Source organism: Argopecten irradians, chromosome 12 (assembly GCF_041381155.1).
Source record: "Argopecten irradians isolate NY chromosome 12, Ai_NY, whole genome shotgun sequence".
In the NCBI taxonomy this organism is placed as follows: Eukaryota; Metazoa; Mollusca; class Bivalvia; order Pectinida; family Pectinidae; genus Argopecten; species Argopecten irradians.
In genome coordinates this window covers 24180593-24197003 of record NC_091145.1, presented here as the reverse complement: position 1 = coordinate 24197003, position 16411 = coordinate 24180593, and the positions used below count along the sequence as shown (strand labels likewise).

The 16411-nt window shown below is 33.4% G+C and overlaps 1 protein-coding gene across 3 annotated transcripts in view; it reads right to left on the bottom strand.

Annotated features, from left to right (window-relative positions):
* The window catches only part of LOC138336414 (protein MON2 homolog), a 576914-nt gene that overhangs the window by 516946 nt on the left and 43557 nt on the right, over nucleotides 1-16411 (bottom strand). The window lies entirely within an intron of this gene.

The window sequence follows — 16411 nt, the reverse complement described above, 5'->3', positions numbered from 1 at the left end:
ATAATATTGAGTTATATTGAGACTCAACTATAATGGTCTTTGGCGTCTTAAACAATTGTTTTGAGGACCAATTGAATTTTTTATTTTATCATTGAAATATTATATATACCATTGTAAATAGAAATAAAAAAATCCTTCAGTTGGAGATTGGAAACCTACATTTTTTCTTCTAAAAAAGAAAGAAAAAGAAAGTGAAATAGTAAGCCCAAAATGCAATTTTGTAAACAAATTTTTGATGATAATTGATTATTGACATATTATTTAATATGTAAAAGACCCCTTTAAAAAGTTGGTATTTGGAAAAAAAGATATGTACAAACTGTGTTAATAGAAATTGGATTTAGGATGTAGTGTATGTGTATAGCTGCTTATATATTAAGATTTTAAAGTTACAACAAAAAGATACATAAAAGATTGTTTGTGAAATTAAGGTCAAAGTCATTCATTTTGCAACCATCAGTGTGAAAGTGAAAGTAGGAGCTAAAAAATATTTGCAAAATAACAACAGATTCACATGCATAACTCTCACTATATTTTACAATTTTATTAAAATAAAGAACTTTAAAGGCCTGCTACCTTTCAGGAGTAAAAATTAAAGGTTTCTTAAAAACTTTAGTAACATAAGAAAATGCATATCGTTGGCCTAAGGTGCGGTAACAATATCAAACATATGCAAGATTTCCTGGGTAATATATAACTGTACTGCCACACAGTATAGATTATTTTCGCTGTTTTGCCGTCTGGCGCAGCGATAGTCACCTACTGCGCGATAATTTAGTACGAAGGCGGGAAATATAAGACGATCCGCATCATGAAAATTAAACATTTTATTTAATATAATTAATTGTTTCAGATGATGATAATGAGTGTATAAATTAACTGTAAGTTATTAATTTTTGCGACTACTACAAAGTTATCAATCTCGTTTTACATTCGAATTTAAAAAAAAAATAAAAGCCGTAATTTACATATATATTCTCTGAATTGTTTGAGTAGGGACTATGTACTTTTGTACAGGTATAATTTACATCTAAATAGATATATTTAGATTTCTAATCACGTGCCTTATATTTCATAAATAGTCCCAAATCTTGTCAATTTACCAAGATTTTAACCTGAGGGATGGGTAAGGGGAGATAATTGGTTTATTTGCCCATTTTCATGGCATGTTATCCAGCTTAATGTTAAATGATTCAACTGAAATTCATATTTTTAATTTGCTTGAAAAACTAACGCATAATAACTGATTGATTGTCATACAATCTATATTAGATGATTCTTGAATTTTGGTTATCCACGGAAACGTATAGCAATGGTTTTATTTTGTGATTTTCTCTGTAATTTTAAACACTATTATTTATAAGTGTTCAGCCCAGGACGATATTATCTATTATTACCAACTTCTTATTTTATATGAGGTAAAAACATTTTTTTAATAAAATGGAGGTAGCGGAGACTTTTATATGGTTATTCATGAAAATACATATTTTCAGGGTAAGTATATGAAACTTGTGATGTCATATACATGACGTTTCCAAATTGTTCATGTTTTGTGATTATTTATATATCAGATTGAGAATTTGTTATTCAGTTTATCTATTGCAGAACAACAGTGTAAGTAGGATTTGTGCTTTCCACTGCAGTACCACTATGTAACCTTACCAAGCGATGTTAGCATTCATACAATCTATGAACCACAACCTCTTATTATGACGTCATTATCATTGGTATCATTATCATATCAAAATGGCTGTTCCATCCTTGACGATAACGAATGATTTGTTCTTTATAGATGCAAAATCCCTTGAGACTTCATCATAAAGCTTGAACCAAATGTAAATATAGGCATTGAACGCCTTTAAGTTGGCATTCATAACCAATATGAAGGCTAATTATAAGTGGAGAGAGGAACATTTAATGAAGCGCGGTAAATGTACATACTGATAGTAATTGTAAAAAAGGTTCAGTATTGATAACCGCCTTGGTTGTTCTAATTATGCATGGCATAGAGACAAACACACACACACACAAACACATTCAAGTTTCAAATCCAATTTATTAAGAAAATGGCTGGGTAATAGGTTAATAGGATTCTTTATTTTTAAGTACCTCCCCGAAGGGTCAGGATGATTTATAGTCATCATGTTGAGTCCGTTGTCGTGCGCCATGTGTAACTTTTCATTCAAACGACTGATATTTGGCCCTATAGCATGCTGGGATAAAGGGCTACCAAATTTGTTCAAATGAAAAGACCTTGACCTTCATTCAAGGTTACAAGAGTCAAATAGGCTACACATCTTGAAAACAGCTTCTTGTCAAAAACTATGAGATACATAATCAATAGAAGCAGACGCAGGGTGGTAACGTGGGGTTTATCTATTAGAAGCAAGTCACTCCAAAACAAATCCACTACAAACTGACTTATTTGTGACATAACGTTTTTCTTAGGATTTTTAGCAGAAATATTAGTGCTACAACCGGTTTCATAATTTATTTATTACAATTCATTTTTTCAATTAAAAATAATACTAGTCTTCACTTTTGTTTCGAGAAATCGGGACATTGCTCCGATTTCTCGAAACAAAAGAGAATAATTAAAGGTAGGTTTCGCCCAATGAAATATAAAGACTACGAAATTGAAATTTATCCTATACATAGATATAATCTTCAGATCATTTTCAATGCATACAGCGAACAATGTGGGTGGTCAGTTGCCTAGCTTGACCAGGAAAATACTCCTCTAAAAATAGAGCGAAGTCAAACTTTACATAGAACATGACGTATTTTTTCCAAAACGAGGCCGCAGCAACAAACGGAAGCGTGCAACAAAATGTCAGATAGAAGTGACAGTCTTGCCACGGCATGTTTAGTTAAAAAACAACAACAACAAATCGAAGTGCGAGGGACTGTTTATACATATTATATAATCTAAAACAACTCATGTTACTTACATACGCTCGCTAACTTTGTACACCAAATATACATGTAGTTAGTCTGCGGCTGTTTGTGCGCTTGCATATATGTGTTGAAATTTAACTCACCACGTGCAATGCCGTTACACGAGTCCCAACAGATCCCGGCAAGTTCCGCTTGAGATGTGGCTTCTGTTTCTTCTATTGCTACATGCCATCTCTGAATTTAATTCCCTATAGATATCCTAGGGTGCTACCGAATCCATTATAATTTCCTCCACTTTGTTGCCGATTCAGATTTTTTTTTCATCTCACACACTTTCGTTCAGCCATTTTGTTTACTTTTAGTGCGTGACAATGCGCATGCGCCAAACTTCGACAACACAATCCATCGCAGCTTCATTTGCATATTATTTTGTCTGACGGACACCGTGATAAATCAAGGATTTCCTTCAATTTTGTATTCAAGACACATTTGTTCAATCTCAAACACATAAAGAAATTAAATTGAGATATTTTAATATGTTTTTTCATCTTTTCTTCCGCTTATCGCATTTCACAAAAAAAATATTTATTTGGTTGGGCGAAACCTACCTTTAAGTCAAAACTTTGACTTAAGTTTGTTTCAAGAAATAAGGGCCTACTCCCGATTTCTCGAAACAAATTAAATCAACGGACTTAAGTCAAAATTTTTCACATATGCTAACAGAAAACTTTTGATCATGAAGTGATCTTAAACGTATATAGTTTTTTTGCTTAGTCTATCATTTAATATTTTTATGATAAAATAATCAGTGAAATTAGCTGTGATTGATTAAGTCAAAGACGTAAGACAGTGTTATTATCTGAGGTCAGATAGACTTAATCGTACAGAATTAAGACAGCATTTATTGAACTGTATGTAAAGGATTAATCGGCACTGCTATAAAGACCTAAAGAGTGAATAGGCGGGAAGTTATGGGAGGTTATGTATCTCCAACAAATCTTAATAGTTTTTCTCTCACGTATCTTCGGGTGTAGTACTTGTTAAAATTTCGCAATACACTCATGTCGTCCGAGATTCTTTTTATGTATGGCTACCCATGTAATACAACCTCCGTGACATCAATCCGTCTACTAAACGATAAAATCGAAACTTAATTTTAGACACCAGGCTGGATATACGGAAAAGGTGGAAAAACCGCGTTAAATATCACGCAATTTCCACGTACATGTATATGGAATTGACTTGAAGTCTTTTATAATCATTACCGTAGAGTTTACAAATTAAGTTATGAAATAGTTGTAAGACACCAGATACCGATAATTTCCATCTGTTATGTGACAGCTCATTGTAACTTTTTAAGTTTATATTGTCAACAATTGTAATATTTTATCCGTGTTCAACCATTGATTATGCCGCCATTTTATTTTCAAATGTACCTTAGATAAAGTCGCGTGGTGATAGGTCACATGACTTAATAGACTGAACGTTGTATTATGAAAACGGTGTATTAAATGAATGTTTTTATGACATTATTTCTAGGTGACCCAATTATCAATTAACAATTCATCAGCAAAGTCTGAAACCTGTAATCGAAGCACAATATACAAAATAAATAAATATTATAATGTTGCTAGGTAGAAATGTCCAGAATATAATGTTTAGAGTGTTTATTTATAGATATGAATTACAAACCTATAATACAGACATTCATTTTTTTCAATAGTAAAATTATTTAATTAGTGTATTATGAAATTTTAATGACAAAATGTAAAAAATAAAATGTGCAATTTTATAACGTTGGTCTCATTGAAGATAATAGAGAAAATTTATTAGCTTAACTCTTCTCTGTTCATATAAAGATTAAATACAAGTATGTGTCATTGATATCCAGATGTGAGTCATCAGTTCAACATTTAAGATATAACTGAAATGTAAGTTTCGAACGTTTAGGAAAATGTGTTTGGGTACAGGTAACCTTTAAAATATAAGCTGTGTTGATGGTATAACCGGTTTGCAAATTTGACAGTGCGAAACGCTCCTTGACCTAATGTATCTATGATCTGTCTTGGCGATAGATAACATGAAAAAAAACATTTCCTGGATAAAGAAAGTTTCGATATAAGAAAACATGGATATAAAAACCTCTGAAGGCAACTCTCTCTGTAACATCCCTTTTGGCCACTACTATTTCCATAGAAACATATATTCAGTTTGTCTTATGAACAGATTTAATTGTACACTCAGAATAGAAACGTAAAGATACTCTCATGTAGTGAAAGCGTTGAATATCGCCCCTGCTGTATCAACTAACAAGGACGTTTAAGATGTCAGTTAAGCAAGGTAATTTATATTTCATTTTCCTCGATTTTATATTTTCTTCCAATGAAAACAGGCGTCTGTATTAGTCATTTAAGCCTTTCATAGCTCTACAAAATTTATCTGATATCTTACTAGCTATTTAACAATGGCCCGTAACAGTCGTCAAATTACCAACCATCTTTTAAAGGTACGATCTCTCCCTCAATGAACGGAATAAAATGTATGGAGCAGCAACGAACAGGCAGTAACGGACATTGAATATGTGAAGGTCATTAAATGACGAAATAGATTCATATTGGGGTCGGGGATAAACATCACACTCTCATTTTAATATTCCCCTTTTTGAATGTTAAAATGTCATCTGGTATACATTATGTGTTAAAAAACTGAATTGGGAGAGAATTTTGCATAGGTATGAAACCTTGTGCCAAATCCTAATGTATGATAAGCATATTAGGTAAATGAAATATGTTTTAAATCAAACCTTAAACAATTTAATAAATAAACCGAACAGCCACAAAATGATATGTGAAAAGCCATAATGAACACTTTTTATATCAAACAGGTCTCCAATGTGTAATGCATAGCATACGTATTAACTGATCAGTAAATGTTTCATTCTGTCAGTACCTCTCTATTGTTATATATTCAACTTGAACTAAGCTTTTGTGTTGACCAAGATAACATTTATGCAACCGGAATAGCAGTCGAAGATGTTACAAATGATGAGTTGATTTATAAAGAATATACTAAGCACTAAAACTGCCTTCTTGGGGGATATATAGTCCTATAATTCTTCCATTATTGAAGACAAACTGAATAACGCGCGTTAGAGCGTTGTAATTGATTTGTCTGCAACCCTGGATAATTCTATGTAAATGGTGACTTATTTCGTGTAAACGTTAACAACAGTCCAAATTGCAGTCTAGGTGATAGTTGCTAGAGCGCCTATAAGTTTGTTCTTTCAATGCAATAAGTTTGAATGACAATTATTTTATTTGATAATTAGGAAACTTGACTTTAAATTTTATTGTGTGGTAGTGAGGTATATGCTGATCATATTAACCAAAGTATTTTCAGGCATCAATACATAAAGTCAAGTAAAATATTTTGATTTTATGATAAAAGTAAGTCTTGTATATAATGTAAATCATTATTGCCTTGGTCCGTTGTTAATAAATATCTTGTGTTTATCATTGTATCTTAGGAGAGAGTTTTTATATACGTTGAAATAACTTTTGTCTTGTGTCCTTTTTATTTTTGTTTTGTATGCTGAGATAAAAAAATAGCATGGTACATTAAGAATATACATATGTTCACTACACCCGGATAGATTCGGCGTAGCATCATCTATTTGTGAAAACATAAAATGTTTTATATACAAAATACAAATGATTTTTTGTTGCAGATGGCGACTGGCGATTCATCGCGTCCTCCGAATTCGAATCAAGGTAAAAGCAATGTATTTCAATATACAAATATTGACTTTTTGTAGGTTAATACGAGGAATTGTTAAACCTGGGAATATCACCTTTCAAGGGTTTAACAATTTCTCGTGTTAACCTACAAAATGTCGATAATTGTTTTGTTATATGAAACGATTACAAATTACAATGATACAAAATTTGCCACATGTACTTCTGCTGTAATTCTTCACGATATCACTTTCGAACATATTAGCTACATTTAAAATGTGTTTAAAATATCTTTCCTAATTATACCTCACTGTTGTCTGCCATGTTGGATGTATGGCTGTTGCTCGATGAACGGCAATTGCTCTTATTTGATTGATCAAAAATGTGTGGAAGAGACAAAGGACATTCCCTGTGTCTTATTTATAGCCAGGTTACTCGGATTTGCAATGTCAACCTCATGAACAGGTGTTCATCGGTCTCAGGTTGACATTGTATTTTTGTCAAGACCTGACCGAGCGGTCTAGACCAATCAAAAAGGGCAAAACTCACAGTCATATAACAAAAACGCAATGTCGTATGAATACAAACCCAGGTAGTTGCAACACCTTCTACTTACGTTTGATAAGACGTTGCGTCATATAGTCATTTCAAATTTGTTGTATCCCATTTTATGTCCATCAAATTTTATTTTAATCGTCCCCCTATCAAATCTGTCTCACCCTTCCGAATAAAAACTGATAATGTTAAAGATGATCCATCGCCGACAGAGCATAAACGATTCTATTCACTTGAAGAATAATTGGTGTTTACTTGTGTACATGTATGTCTAATTAACACAAAAAATATATAAAATAACTTAATTTGCGTTTGGTGCATGCGCAATCAGTACTTCATTTCATATAGGGTATAGTGCCATGGCTTTTTTTTTTTAAATTATATTTTTTTTTTATTTTATATTATTTAAGTAAAATCGGAAGTCTGCTCCTGTGTTATGATAGAGAAAAATATTCAAGAAAATGAACAGAAAATCAGCAGTGTATGCCTATATATGGACAAGGTGACTGTACAGGTAGTAAATTAAATTTGGTCTACCTGTATTACATAATAGCACAGTGGGGTCGCACCTGACATGTATACATATACTGTACTGGTACGCGGATTGTTGATTAGAAAGTGGTGTGTAATAAAACAGTAACGGGTCGGTGCCCCGGTTGCACTTTAGTGATTTGTTTGTGTTGTTTGTTATTAAAAGGGTCCGTTGGAGTTGTAGGAGAGAAAGTGATTGTAGTCATTCCAACCAACCTTGACACTCTTACGCTCGTGTAACGTATTATTTAGTATTAGCATGTGATGCATTAAAGACGTTTTTGTGCTTTCACACAACACCTTTCACTATAAAATCTAAATATACGGATATTACACGAAAAACTCAGCGTAATAAACATTCCTTGTAGGCTTGACGTGTTCTCAAATATTATCAGAAGGATTTCCGACTGGAAAAATACGGCAACAATTCCGATAATCCAACTAAGATCCATCACCGAAGAAATTTTGATTGATAGAATTAATGCTGATTTGCCATCAGAGTTGATGGATATTGAATTAGTACGAACATAATGAATTATTGAAATAAATAATATCACATTTCCACAAAGAAATGAGGATAAAGGGAGTACAAAAGCATACATAAGTACATTGGTATTCGAAATGAAGCAATTGTTGCCGCCATACCAGGATTCCGCTGGTGCTAATAACAAATTCAAACATTTTGTGCACAAAATTATACTGATATCCAATACTATGCCAATCAATACATATATAACGGTTTTTGGAAATCTTTCTGATCTGGTTTGAGTCTGGAGAGTTCTGATGTCAGAGTTCAGACGAAAACAACAAAGAAACATAAAAATAAACGATCCAACCCAAGTAAAGTGATGAAGCACCCCGATCCATTCACACAAATCACTCGCTATGGTAACATGAGAAAATAACAAGAAACAAGTTTGGGCAAACAGCAAATACAACATCAATACAAACAAGAGTTCTAACTTCCCCTGCCGCATAAATGGTACACCACAAAGTTGTATTAGAGAGTAAGTCAGGGATAGAACTGATAAACCTGTACAGACCGTATTGACAGCATATCTGTAGGAGATTATATTCTCGCCATTTTCATTGATGTTTTGGTACTTGGTCAAAAATGTGTCGACGCAAAGAAAATAGCTTCCAAATTTGAACGAAACATCTTTCGGTTCAATAACAATGTTATCTAATTGGAAGTTCCGTTCGTATAGTGTTTGATTTAGGAAACTGTTATTTGAGGAGTTCTCATCTTGGTCTGCATAGCTCTCACGAAGGCTTACCTTCACTGCGGGACATGGTAAAGTAACATCAGATAAAGCCATACTGAATAAATATCGCGGACTCTTAATGGAATCTTTGGTCTTACAGAACGAATCGTTAATGTTATCTACATGTTTCATGAAAATATTATCTGATATATAGTATTTTCCAATCAATTTAGCGATTACTGACCTCATAGAATCTAAATTTGCGTTACTTTCGGGGTGTATGCGTGCTTTATACTGAACTTTGACCAATGCACAAGGCTGACCTAAAGTCACGTGTGTCCCAGATAGCTTGAATGTACTTCTTTTCAACAAGTCCATGTCTATTGTATCCAGAATCAATGTATTAGCTGTGTGTTTGGCCAAATTTACAAGCATGCTTGCAACTATTTTAGTAATATTGGCATCAGCTTCGAAATTAGTTTCAAATAACAAATCTAGCATTGCGTCTCTCGTTTTGTAATTGATAGAAACGCATCTTCCTCCCTTGGGTTCCGTGTTAGCAGGACAGAACAGGGTCTTACAGCCAATCTGTCAAAGAAATAGGAACTTTATAAGTTTAACACTGCATAAAATGCATTGCTCTTGTACGTGATAATATATATATACATAGGATCTTCAATGTGTGAGACTAAGAAGGTCTATAACAATCTACATTTCGAAGAATTTCATGTCAAAATGTGTTGCAAAAATCCAGCGGATGCCGCTATTTTGTCCTGCCGTTTTCGAAATACTGACGGCACGTCATTTTTCTGACGTCACTTTATTGTTTCTGTCATGACGTCACAATGGATTTTATGGTGACCAAAATACGGAATTTACATCAAGGAAATGATTTTTTATAGTTACACAAATACTTTAATTCCCAGCTAGAAATGTATGTATATAATTATGGCATCGCAACAAATGATATTAATAATGTCATCGAACAGATGATATATTTGTATTCAATCAATGACCAATCCCTGATACCTTTAAAGTCATAAAACAGATGCCTACCATGTACAAGGTAATTTTTGTGAACGAGGGGAAAAGGTGCAAATTTGCAAGAAAATATATTAGGGTTCAATTTCTCCACACTCCACAGTTTTGGTTAGTATAAAACTCGCACTTTCTGTTTCAGTGCAAGCTATTCTTGATAACGAAATCAAAATAAATCATTTTAAACACATTTAAATGGTGTTATTATTTTTTTTAGTTTTCGATTTGTTATTGTTGCACCGCCGTGACCGTGAATGAAGTTCAAGGTTAACAATAAGTTATAATAATTATTTGGGCGATTCACGTGCAAAAGTTTATATCTAACGGACACTTTTAATTGATTCCATTATGACATTGTTGTGTCTGATTCTAAGTATGATAAGTGTATATATGCATTGAGTTCTTGTCGCATTTACTGAAATAACCAGGTGAGCGATAATTCTCTCTGGGTCTCTTGTTAGCTTTTTAACCCCAAGTGAACGCGCGATCCTTTGAAAACATTGACAAGTGTCAGGTCCGCCGGTTTTGGAATTAGTGAATTAAAAGAGTAGGAAGTTGTTATGAAATTCATTTTCATTTTTGCTTTACATTTTATACCTTGACGTTGAGTCGTCTCGATCTTCTTTAACTTAGCAAGGCAAGTGTTAGTAATTGTCCATATTGGCCAGATATGTACGATATGGCAAGTGTCGTTTTCAACATAATTTGTGGAAATGATTGGAATAAGAAGAAAAACAAAAAAGTAACAATGTGCATTTTATCCGAAATTGAGATACCTAAATAGGAGGAGATACTAGAGATCTCAGATACATACATGTATATTTATCTCACAATCCGCAATGTATCCAGTAACTTTGTCCGTGTAACATATGTTTTGAACGTGTCATTTGTGTAATATAACTTTAACCGATTTTCATTGGTTGCAAATTCATTGTGACGTCATGACTTGTCAGTAAACAATACCGCGATGTCAGGATTTGAGGATATCGTGACCAAATTGCAGCCTTCGCAACATATTTTGGCATTGAATTTCTATCTATGAAATGTAGGTTGATTTAGGTATGTGAATAATATAAGACTGTTTCATATGTTGATATGAAGGATAGGGATATGCTACACCGAGGGTCACAATAAATTTTGTTAAAACCCACGGCTTGGCGGAGGAGGTTTAACAGTATTTTGTGATCCTTGGTAGGGAGGAATATCCATATCCTTCTTATATCCACGTAAAATGAAAAAGTATTTTCTCTTATATCTCGACGTTTTATTGCAATTTTACTACAAGAATTTTCCGCCATTATAAAATAAATTCGAGAAAACCGTGACTGCAAGAAAATTCTCCATACATAAAAAAATTGCGTGATATTTTCAACGCAAATTCCATTGTTTTATCTTTTAAAGTAATCCAGCATTTAATTTCTGAATTTATTTTTTATAGGATATTATATAATAATAATAAATAAACAAAATATTGACGGCTAATTTTAATATGCTGTTGTCGATTCTTAGCTAGCAGGTGATGAACATATTCCAGTAGAACAGAATGCTATTTGATCAATGTAATAATCAATTTTATACATTATATTATACAGTATCTGATTCATTCTATTATAATCAGAATAAATATTCCTTTCCGTACCTGATCCGATAGAGATATTTCTGTATTCACTGCATCGTCCTGATTCCATTGCGTTTGATATAAATTTGAAGAGGTCAATTGGTTCTTAATCGCCAAATTAACGACCATGTACGGATAAACGAAATCGGGTCATAATCGGTATCAGTTACGCATATGCTATAAAGTCGTTTCACGCATGATCCAATTTTATTCATCGATCCACAATCCTTGGCGTATAAAGTTTTGTATTTTCCAATCATAAAACCCAAACTGGACGGACTTATTTACACGATTTCCACAAGGCGGCTGTCTGTCTATCAACTATACATTGTGTTTGTTTTTTTAGTTGATACGTAAAATCGTGAAAACAATACCGCACCCTGATACCTTCTGGTGGCTGAAATCTATATATTACAATAGGGGGTGTTTTTAATCTCCACATTATGGTTTTTTTTTAAAGTAACATTTTCGGAATCATTTTTCATTTCTTCCATATCATGTTTGCATGTGACTTTTAACAGCCACGGTATCCAATTTTGTAAATCATGACATAACGCGCATTGTCGATTCTTAAAAGTTACTTGTGTAGCGAAGTTGAAAACAGGCAACATGTCCATCAATTCTAAGTTGATGTGCGATTCACATTTATACTTGACGTTATCATCTGCTTTCCATGACGATGGACAATCTGTTACCATAAAGGCCCCGCGACTTATGGAATTTTCTTCCTTAAATGACGTAAATCCACACGTTGTGTTCGCAAATAACGATATTTGTGATTCATCCAGTTCCACGTTTTCGTCACTTTTCTGATCTGCATCAAAGCAGCAGTCATCAAAATGTCGGCAGAGGCGGTCACAGCGGCAGATCGTATTGTTGGGAGTTGAACACGAATGGTAAATAGCATGGCAGGAATCTTGGAGAGGCGAAACATCGTCCTCACTTGAAGCTGCACGCATTGCTAATACATACAAGATCACAAGACTTAAAAACACCATCTTCTTGAGTTTTGTTTCTGTGCTATATGTGTAACATTCTCAATCCTCAATGTATTTTTGTTAGAAAACTTACACCAAATACAGAAGAGTCTTGATTTATTTATACTTTGAGTCCCTGACGAATTTGAACATGGCCAATCACAATGAATGAGTTTACGATCTCACAGCCTATCACGTTTAACCATGTTTAATATACTACACAACAACTTTCTGCCTATTGTATTTCATATCATGAACTCTGTTATATGGGTTTCCTATTACTAGTGAACACTGAAACCTGGGTGATCTTTGTGTGATTTAATTTACGACGTAAACAAACGAATATAAACTGACCGTAAGGTATGGTTTTTATGGAGGACTATTAACAAGCAAAATGGATTCCACATGAGAAATAAAATATTTTTTATTTTTGACCAATGATTATTATATACAGGTGCCTCTCGATATCGCTTTTTGATGTCTATTTAATTATTGATATCGTGACTGATAGGAAAGTGAAATAATATTTATCTTCGGCTAATGATGTTAATAAAATAAAACATGGACAATATGAAGATGTATGTAGATTTATTTTATCAAAACATGTACACAGATTTAAAAAGGCAGTATTTGGACAGGATTTTCCGTTGTTAATTAAAATATCAGTTTAGGTTTAAACTGAAGACAAGAAATTGAAATAAACTAAATCTACAATATCCTAAGTTATGGTTTTATCTTCAATGGATATCAGCTAAAGAGGCATCCTCAATACTCCAGAGTTTAATATCATTGTCATTACATACAAGAACACAAGACTTAAAAACACCATCTTCTTGGGTTTATGTTTCTGTGCTATATGTGTATACATTCTCAACTATACCTTAATGTATTTTATGTTAGAAAACGTATATCAAACACAGAAAGAGTCTTGATTTATTTATACTTTGAGTCCCTGACGAATTTGAACGTGGCCAAGCCAATCACAATGAATGAGTTTACGATCCTCACAGCCTAATCATGAACGTTTAACCATGTTAAGTTATACTACTACAACAACAACTTTCTGCCTCATTGTATTTCATATCATGAACTCTGTTATAGGGGTTTCTTATTACTAGTGAACACTGAAACCTGGGTGATCTTTGTGTGATTTAATTTACGACGTAAACAAATGAATATAAACTGACCGTAAGGTATGGTTTTTATGGAAGACTATTAACAATCAAAATGGATTTCACATGAGAAATAAAATATTTTTTTATTTTCGACCAATGATTATTATATACATGTGCCTCTCTCAAAATCGCTTTTTGATGTCTATTTAAATATTGATATCGTGACTGGTATAAGTGAAATAATATTTATCTTCGGCTAATGATGTTAATAAAAATAAATACATGGCCAATATGAAGATGTATGTAGATTTATTTTATCAAAACGTGTACACAGATTTAAAAGGCGACATTTGGGCAGGATTTTCCGGTGTTCATTGTAGGTTATCAAACTTAAGACAAGAAAATTGAAATAAACTAAATCTACAATATCCTAAATTATGGTTTTTGTCTTCAATGGATACCTAGCGAAAGAGGCATCATCCTAAATACTCCAGAGTTTACTATCATTGTCATTATATCTAACGGACTATGTGTGCGACGCCGACAGATGTGACAGGTAATTTGGTCAGTTTATTTCTGTGACATGCCTTCGGAACCATTTTATACTATCGGCCGTGTCCCACGGGGTGTATTATTACGAACAGTCATAGAGTAACCTCCTGACATATATGCGATAGGAGTGCTAGTTAAGAGTTTGTTTACAACCCACCCATCAAACCCTTCTCCTCGACACTTCCGCCACCCCACCCCCTCTGAGAGAGAATAATCTATAAAATAATACTTTATTAGGATTTTCTCATCAGGAGGTGTATGTCACATTGTAAAAATGAATATGCTAGTTGCAGAATAATTAGTGAATTAGATTCTAGAAAGCTCGTCACGTTACATATCCCCTGTCCGTAGTGTTTTCTATGATCAGATTCACTACCATATCATTGTTTTGTTAATGCGTTTTTTTTAAGCGCAGAAACATATTAAGGTTACTGTAACTAAATGGTCACACAAAAAACATCATAGGCAAATCTGTTTACTTAGCTATTTAATACATATTTCTGAATGTCTCAAGTTCTAAAATTTGGTATTCTAGACATTCGCGCGAGAAAAAAAATCACACTATTAATAATACAATACTATATCGTCATACAGATCTCAATGGTAAATAGATGAAAAAACTATAACTATTTTATTTCATCCTTACGGGAAGTTTAATCCTAATCATGTGTACTTCACTGCAAAATCCACGTTTCGTATGAACGAGTTCTGTTTTTACTGTATTACCAAAGGTAATACTGATAAACAAGATTTAAGTAACTACGAAGACTAACACAACAAACAACATGTAGTATAATTAGATTTACTGATTGATTCACCAAGCGAACGCGATTTTGTCATAATTAGATTGAACTTTTTGTATCTTTTGAGTATCTTTAACAGCAATATCTCTATCGTACTATTTTCTATGTGACAAAAGAATTCCTTCTTCAGGACACGTCTATCAGACAGAGTAAAACCTTTGGCATCATCTCACACATAGGCGAAGCCTATAACTAATTCTTTTTGGCCTTTTTTAGAATGCCAAAATTGAAATTATTTAATAAGCAGTACATCCCTAAAATGTTATAGATTAATCAAAGTCTACTACAAAGTCTACTAGCACAATACAACGCAGCAGATCAACAGAAAAATTAGAATGAAATGAAATGAATTATGCGCGATGGATTCACGTACTAAGTCCATCAAGTCCTGTTGATTATCATGAACATGTGATTACATCACACAACATCACTGACTCATGGCTTTTGTGCAGAGAAAAGCAAATTCTTAAGTGTCGCGACATATTTGACCAATCATAATATAAACTACATCAAGCCTGTTAGGCAAATGCCACCAGTGTCTCCAGGCGCGCAGACCTGATAATGTAGTGGTCCCTGGGAAAAACTAGCAGTTTTTTAATTGAAGAAGGCCTTTAGCTATAACTATCTAAACGAGCCCAGTATCTAATCTCCTAGGCTGGTCGCGGTGACCGACTTATATGATTCCAATTATTTCGAAAATGATTCAATCATAATGTGATATTACTTTCTTGCATATTCAACATCTCATCTTACATAAAAATTCACCCCTACATGAAATTATAAAGCAATTTCAAAATAATTAACAAAGCATCTTACGTCTATATATTCATTAAAAATTGTTTTCATCTTTGTCTAAGCACTATTGACTCTTCATGTTATCAACGCACACGTTATGTATGTTATAGTTAAACCCATCGCACACATCATGGGTCAAGCCCTTACACTCTACGGAGCGATCATTTTAGCAAAAGTACATAACTATGAGTATACACAGAAAACATCTCAAAGATTAGTTATTACTAATATAAGCTGCGAAATTATACAATCTCCTTACGGGGTCCTTAAATTAAAGTAATCTCGCAAATGGATTTAGTGGAATAACATGGTTTCTATGGTTGACTAGTGTCGCACAGAGGAGTGTGACATCGCATTTAGGACTAGGTGTGTGTATATTCTACACCGAGGCTGTGTGAATTCCACCAATCAGAAAGCAGGCTTCCCATGACTGCATACACACAAATGCAGTAATGGGAATGCCACATTTTGATTGGTCCGAAGGAATATTGTTTGACATTCTTCTTAATTAAAAATCCCTACATAAAATAAACAATTTCAAAGTAAAGAAAACATTTCAGTCTTATATTCATTAAAAAAGGAATTTTTGT